The 6,002-nt window shown below is 36.0% G+C and overlaps 1 long non-coding RNA gene across 1 annotated transcript; it reads left to right on the top strand.

The window, feature by feature from the left end:
* The first annotated feature begins 1,073 nt into the window (after positions 1 to 1,073).
* Positions 1,074 to 2,978, top strand: LOC145792932 (uncharacterized). The gene is made up of 2 exons (XR_014333181.1): positions 1,074 to 1,806; positions 2,544 to 2,978. It is a non-coding gene; the product is annotated as an uncharacterized LOC145792932 (long non-coding RNA).
* The last annotated feature ends 3,024 nt before the right edge of the window (positions 2,979 to 6,002 follow it).

Raw genomic sequence — 6,002 nt, 5'->3', positions numbered from 1 at the left:
TGATGGGTGGCAGTGGCAAGTGGTAGGTAGCGGATAGTAGGTAGTGGTGGCGGGTGGTGAGTAGGTGGCGGGTGGTGGTGGTGGATGGGTGGGTGACAGTGGGGGGCTGTGGGTGGTAGCGAGTAAGTAGTGGTGGCGGGTGGTGGTGGCAGGTGGGTGGCGGATGGCCGGTGGTGGCGGGTGGGTGGTGATAATGGGTGGATGGGTGACGGTGGTAGGTGGTAACGAGTGGGTGGTGTTGGTAAGCGGGTGACGGATGGTGGGTGGTGGTGGGTGGCGGCAAGTAGGTGGCGGGTGGTGGTGGTGGTGGTGGGTGGGTTGGTGACGGTGGGGGGTGGTAGGTGGTAGCGAGTGGGTAGTGGTGGATGGTGGGTGGTAGATGGTAGGTGGTGGTGGCAGGTGGGTGAGGGGTGGGTGGTGGGTGGTGGTGGTGGCGGGTGGGTGGCAGGTGGCTGGTGGTGGCAGGTAGTGGACGGTGGTGGCAAATGGGTGGTGAGTGGTGGTGGCAAGTAAGTGGCGGGCAGTGGATGGTAGTGGCGGGTGGTAGGTGGTGGCGGGTGGATGGCGGGTAGTGGCGGTGGCGGTGGCAGTGGCGGTGGCGGTGGCGAGTGGGTGGCAGGTGGGTGGTGGTGGCAGGTGGATGGTGAGTGGTGGTGGCAGGTGGTGGTGGCGGGTGGTGGCGGCGGAAGACGATGGTGGAAAATGGTGGTGGGTGGTGGCTAGTGTTGGGTGGTAAAAAAAAAAACTGAAAACTCAAAATGGAAACACATTTTTTGTGTTTTCATTTTTTAGCCAAATTTATAAACTGAGACCACTGATTTATAAATCAAAAATTTTACCAAACAAGTTTTTATTTGAGTTTTTAAAATTTTTGTAAATATAAACAAAAAACTGAAAACGTAAGTGTTACCAAACAACACCTTATGGTTCTTGAAAAATTAGAACCAGTCTAATCTATATAATAAGACAAGAAGCTTTTTGAAAATGTCTCAAAATGTATGTGAGATACATTTTGATCCAATGGTTTAGATTCATTCTAATAAATATCAATGGTTGAGATATGTTTGATTCCCGCCCAAACAAACACTCGGTGCTCTCTCCCTCTCCCATCTACCCACGTCTCTACCCGTTCCATCTTTTTCTCTCTCTCCCTTTGTGTTGCACACTACCTCTCTCCTTCTCCCCCCTCTTCTCTCAGTGGCTTGAATTCGCAACCCTCCCACTCGCTGCCTCGGACCTCTCCGATTCGCAACCCCGATTGGAGCTCTCCGTTACCACTCTCCCTTACTCCGACGTTCGCAATCAGGACCGCTACCTACCCATCGCCAACATCAGTCGGATCATGAAGAAGGCGTTGCCTTCCAACGGCAAGATCGCTAAGGATGCCAAGGAAATGAAGTTGTAGGAATTCTAGCGTATTTCTAACGGATCTAACGAGGCAGTCATTATCTGAGATATTTTTTGATACGATTCCCGAAATCTGGTGAAAATTAGGGCTTTTACTCGATTGATTTCGAAGGGGGAAAATCTGGGAAAATGAGGGTTTTGATGGTTCGAATGTGGTATACGATGGATTCGGCTCGAGATTCAACGTTCATTTATTAAGATGAATGGTGAATTCTGATGCAGAAAATGAATTCGATTTTGGATTTTCGTAGGAGGGTTTTGGAACTCGAATAAGTAGCTGCGAATTTTGCTGATGATTCAGAAATTGAAGTCGCGGGAAATTAAGGCGACGAAGAAGCCAGTCTTCGTGTGAAAGAGAATCGAGGACAAAGAAATTTTGGGGAATTTTGTAACGACGAAGTACGACTTTTTGTATTTATAGTTGGTTCTTTCAAATTTCCTGAGATATATATGGAAATTTTCTTGCTTTGTGATTAATTGTTGGTAAACTATCTTATACTATTTTGTTTGGAATCTCTTTCTTCTTTTTATTTATTTTTATTTTTTTAGGTTTTTCCTAAACGAGTAACCTTCATTGCTTTTTCAAGATTTTTTTAAAAAAATTATTTTGTGTTTTTGTTTGATTATATGGATGTGCAACCTTGATTCAATTGGTTGGAAATTTGAAAGTAACTACAAGTCTTTTCCATGAATTGCATGTATTGAGGCAAAAGGGTATGTAGTACTTTTGGAAATCGAAGAAAATGAACAGCAACCTAGAGGATGAGATCAGCTTTATGCTGATGAATCGAAGTGCAAATAAATTCTGATGAATCAATTTTTTGTTGATGATCACAGTGCAAAAATCAATGTTAAATTCTGAAAAATGAAACATTGAATGCTGTGATCTCTGACCAAAATGAAACATTGATTCATCAGATGATAAAATCAATGTTTCATTTTTGCACTGTTGAAACATTGATTCATCATTCTGAAAAATTGATTCATCAGCATCAGCACTGTGATCATCAACATTGATTTTTGCACTGTGCTGATAAATTCTAGTCCATTCATTCAATGTTTCATTTTCTTCGATTCTCAAACTTCATCAGCTTTATGCACTGTGCTCTTTCAATTTTTTGTTTCATTTTGGTCAGAGATCTTTGTATGGAGTCCGTAATGCTGATGCTGATATCTTAGAGGATGAGACAGAGTCCTGTCTGTGGTGTTGGGAGGTGATAAATTCTATTTTTTTTTAATTCATGGCTATATTCAATCTTTGTCTTTCTTCAACCATATGAAGTATTTGTTGGGTATAATTCCGACGGTTTTACGGCCTAAGGTCTGGTTTTCGCTCTCCAGGGCGGCTAAGAAGAAATCTACGGTGCCTTTTTATCATTGTGGCACATTTATCATCATGTGAAAATTGGATGGTTGATCAGTTGTGGCACATTTATGATATAATGATCATTGTAAATTTGTAATGTTTGATGTTTGTGGGACTCCACTTCATTACAAAAGATGGATTGTTTTGCAGTTGGATAACGGATTCTTATCTTAATAATGCTATTTGTTTGATCCTGAACATGAAATCTCCAGGTCCAATTGAGCTTATTTAGTTTGCATTACATTACTTAACGACATAATGTTTTATCATACATGATGCTTGCTTTAGGACAATGTTTACTGAGGGAAAAATTTTCTGTCATTGTCAATATCCAGAATGGAATAGAAATACTCGAAATGGTTTTGGAAACCTCTTTCTGCATTGAGTCAAGTGGTTGATTTTAAAATGCTGAACATTATTATAGGCCAATTGGGGAATCTCTTGATTTAGTTTAATATTATTCAAAGGAATACAAATGTCAATATTTTCTAAGTAAAAGAGTTAATAGATATAGATGGATTTAATAATTATGGAGATGAATATGAGATCATGGCCTATTTTAGGTACACTTCTACTTTTTTTTGGCAACATTTGATGTGATATGTAAGGACTGTGGAGACTTATAGCTATTTTTTCTCTGAGAAATTTCTTTTTGTAATTTCTCATTTGTTTATGTCTTAGTAATGCATTTATGTCCTCAAGTTGAAGCATATGGGTTGTGATCAAGCAGTAAGAATAGAGCATAAACAATATCTGTTTGTGTACGTATATGTTTGTAATTGGCTTTATTTAGAATATGTTTGTTCAAATTTCTGCAAAATTGGAAGAGTCTGCACTTCATCAGAACACATTTCTTGGGTTCCATGTCCATCCGAAACATCGCTCTCGTCCATCAAAGTTGTATTTTCCCCAATAAATTCTATTTTTATTTATTTATTTATATATTTGTGTTTTCAATTCATGGCTATATTCAGAAAAACTTTATGGATTACCTACTGGATCTGTTTGAATGATTTTGATCGATTTTGGTGTTTAACTGACTATCTTTGATAGTCTCAAATTTTTTTTTTTTTGATTGACTATTTTCCGTCTGTTGCAATTCGGGTTTGAACTATGTATAATATTTTGTTTTGCCTCTGATTTGGAGATATTATCTGCTTAATTTTATGGTTTCTTTGTGTATGTGGACTATGTATGTATGTATTTAGTTCATTTGTGAGGAAGTGGAGGATTCCAAGGCAAAAACTTGGAGCTGGAGGATTTCCTGTTCCGGTAGGTCTTTCAATCGTATGTTTTGATTTTGAAAAAGGAATATTTTTTGCATCTAATAGATGGTATTTAATTTCAAATTTTAGAACAGTCCTTGCAGAGGATACAGTAGCCTGCAGTATCCGCGTTGAGATGTTATTCATCTGCTACCAAAGAGGTAGTTGTGGATTATGTTCATTGTGTTGTTGTTCAATTTTTTTGTTTTTCTTTGATGCTTATTTGGTTGTTTAGAGATGTTAGAAATAATTTTATTTCATGAGCTGATTTTTCCTATTTTGAAAATCATGAAAACATCAATTAGGTTATTGAAAACTTAACTCCTCACTTTATTTTTTATTTTTTAAATTTATTTATTTATTTAGTTATTTATTTATTGTCAAATACCATGACCTGATTCTAACATATCCCTTTTTGGTAATGTTTATTGAGATGTTGGTAATGTTTTTTTTTTTTTTTTTTTTTTTCCAGTTAAATTCTCAACCTTAGAACTTTCTTTGCTTTTTTAATTCTGTTGTATGTGTATTTTTTATTTTTATTTATTTATTTATTTATTTTTGTTCTAATTCTTAACCTTAGAACTTCCTTTTGTTCTAATTTATTTATTTAATTCCGATCGTACGAACTTTACTCTCTCGAATTGGATGTACTTACTTTTGTTATATATTATTGCAAGAGCTTTACTTTATGGATTACCTACTGAATCTGTTTGAATGATTTTGATCGATTTTGGTGTTTAGCTGACTATCTTTGATTGAGTCCTGTATGAATAGGATTGCTTTAACGGTGGTCTATGATAAAAAATTTAAAACAATTTTTTTTTATTGACTATTTTCAGTTTGTTGCAATTCGGGTTTGAACTATGTATAATATTTTGTTTTGCCTCTGATTTGGAGATATTATCTGCTTAATTTTATGGTTTCTTTGTGTATGTGGACTATATATGTATGTATTTAGTTCATTTGTGAGGATGTGGAGGATTGCAAGGCAAAATCTTGGAGCTGGAGGATTTCCTGTTCTAGTAGGTCTTTCAATCGTATGTTTTGATTTTGAAAAAGGAATATTTTTTGCATCTAATAGATAGTATTTAATTTCAGATTTTAGAATAATCCTTGCAGAGGATATAGCAGCCTGCAGTATCCGCGTTGAGATGTTATTCATCTACTACCAAAGAGGTAGTTGTGGATTATGTTCATTGTGTTGTTGTTCAATTTTTTCGTTTTTCTTTGATGCTTATTTGGTTGTTTAGATATGTTAGAATTAATTTTATTTCATGAACTGATTTTTCCTATTTTGAAAATCATGAAAACATCAATTAGGTTATTGAAAACTTAGCTTCTCACTTTATTTTTTATTTTTAAAATTTATTTATTTATTTAGTTATTTATTTATTGTCAAATACCATGACCTGATTCTAACATATCCCTTTTTGGTAATGTTTATTGAGATGTTGGTAATGTTTTTTTTTTTTTTTTTTTTTTCCAGTTAAATTCTCGACCTTAGAACTTTCTTTGTTTTTTTAATTCTGTTGTATGTGTTTTTTTTTTATTTTTATTTATATTTATTTATTTATTTTTGTTCTAATTTTGTTTCCACATTATGTCATTTAGTTTTCACTACTCATGGATTGCAATGTGCGACATGGAAATTGCTCTCATTGTTGTTATTATTATTGTTTTATTTCGTTTTAGGTGTCGTCTTTCAATTGCAATCTGAATTCTGCAAAGTTTCAATCAAGCATTTTTGGTACTGTTGTTCCTGGCAAGCCATCTTCGTTACAATTGAGTAATTCGCTGTTTTCTCTTTGTGCAGTTGAGTAGTGCTTGCTTATATTGTGATGAACACAGAATGATTTGGTCCAAACCATATAGAAAATGTATTGCTAAGAGTATGCAACCTATCAAAGCAACTGCAATGCCTTCTATAGTTCTTCTTCAACCAACATCCCGTACTATTCTTTGTT

The sequence above is a fragment of the Camellia sinensis genome, chromosome 6 (genome assembly GCF_055761805.1).
Source record: "Camellia sinensis isolate YWXY chromosome 6, ASM5576180v1, whole genome shotgun sequence".
Lineage (NCBI taxonomy): Eukaryota > Viridiplantae > Streptophyta > Magnoliopsida > Ericales > Theaceae > Camellia > Camellia sinensis.
The sequence above is the reverse complement of the archived record's forward strand: the minus strand, read 5'-3'. Positions and strand labels throughout refer to the sequence as shown.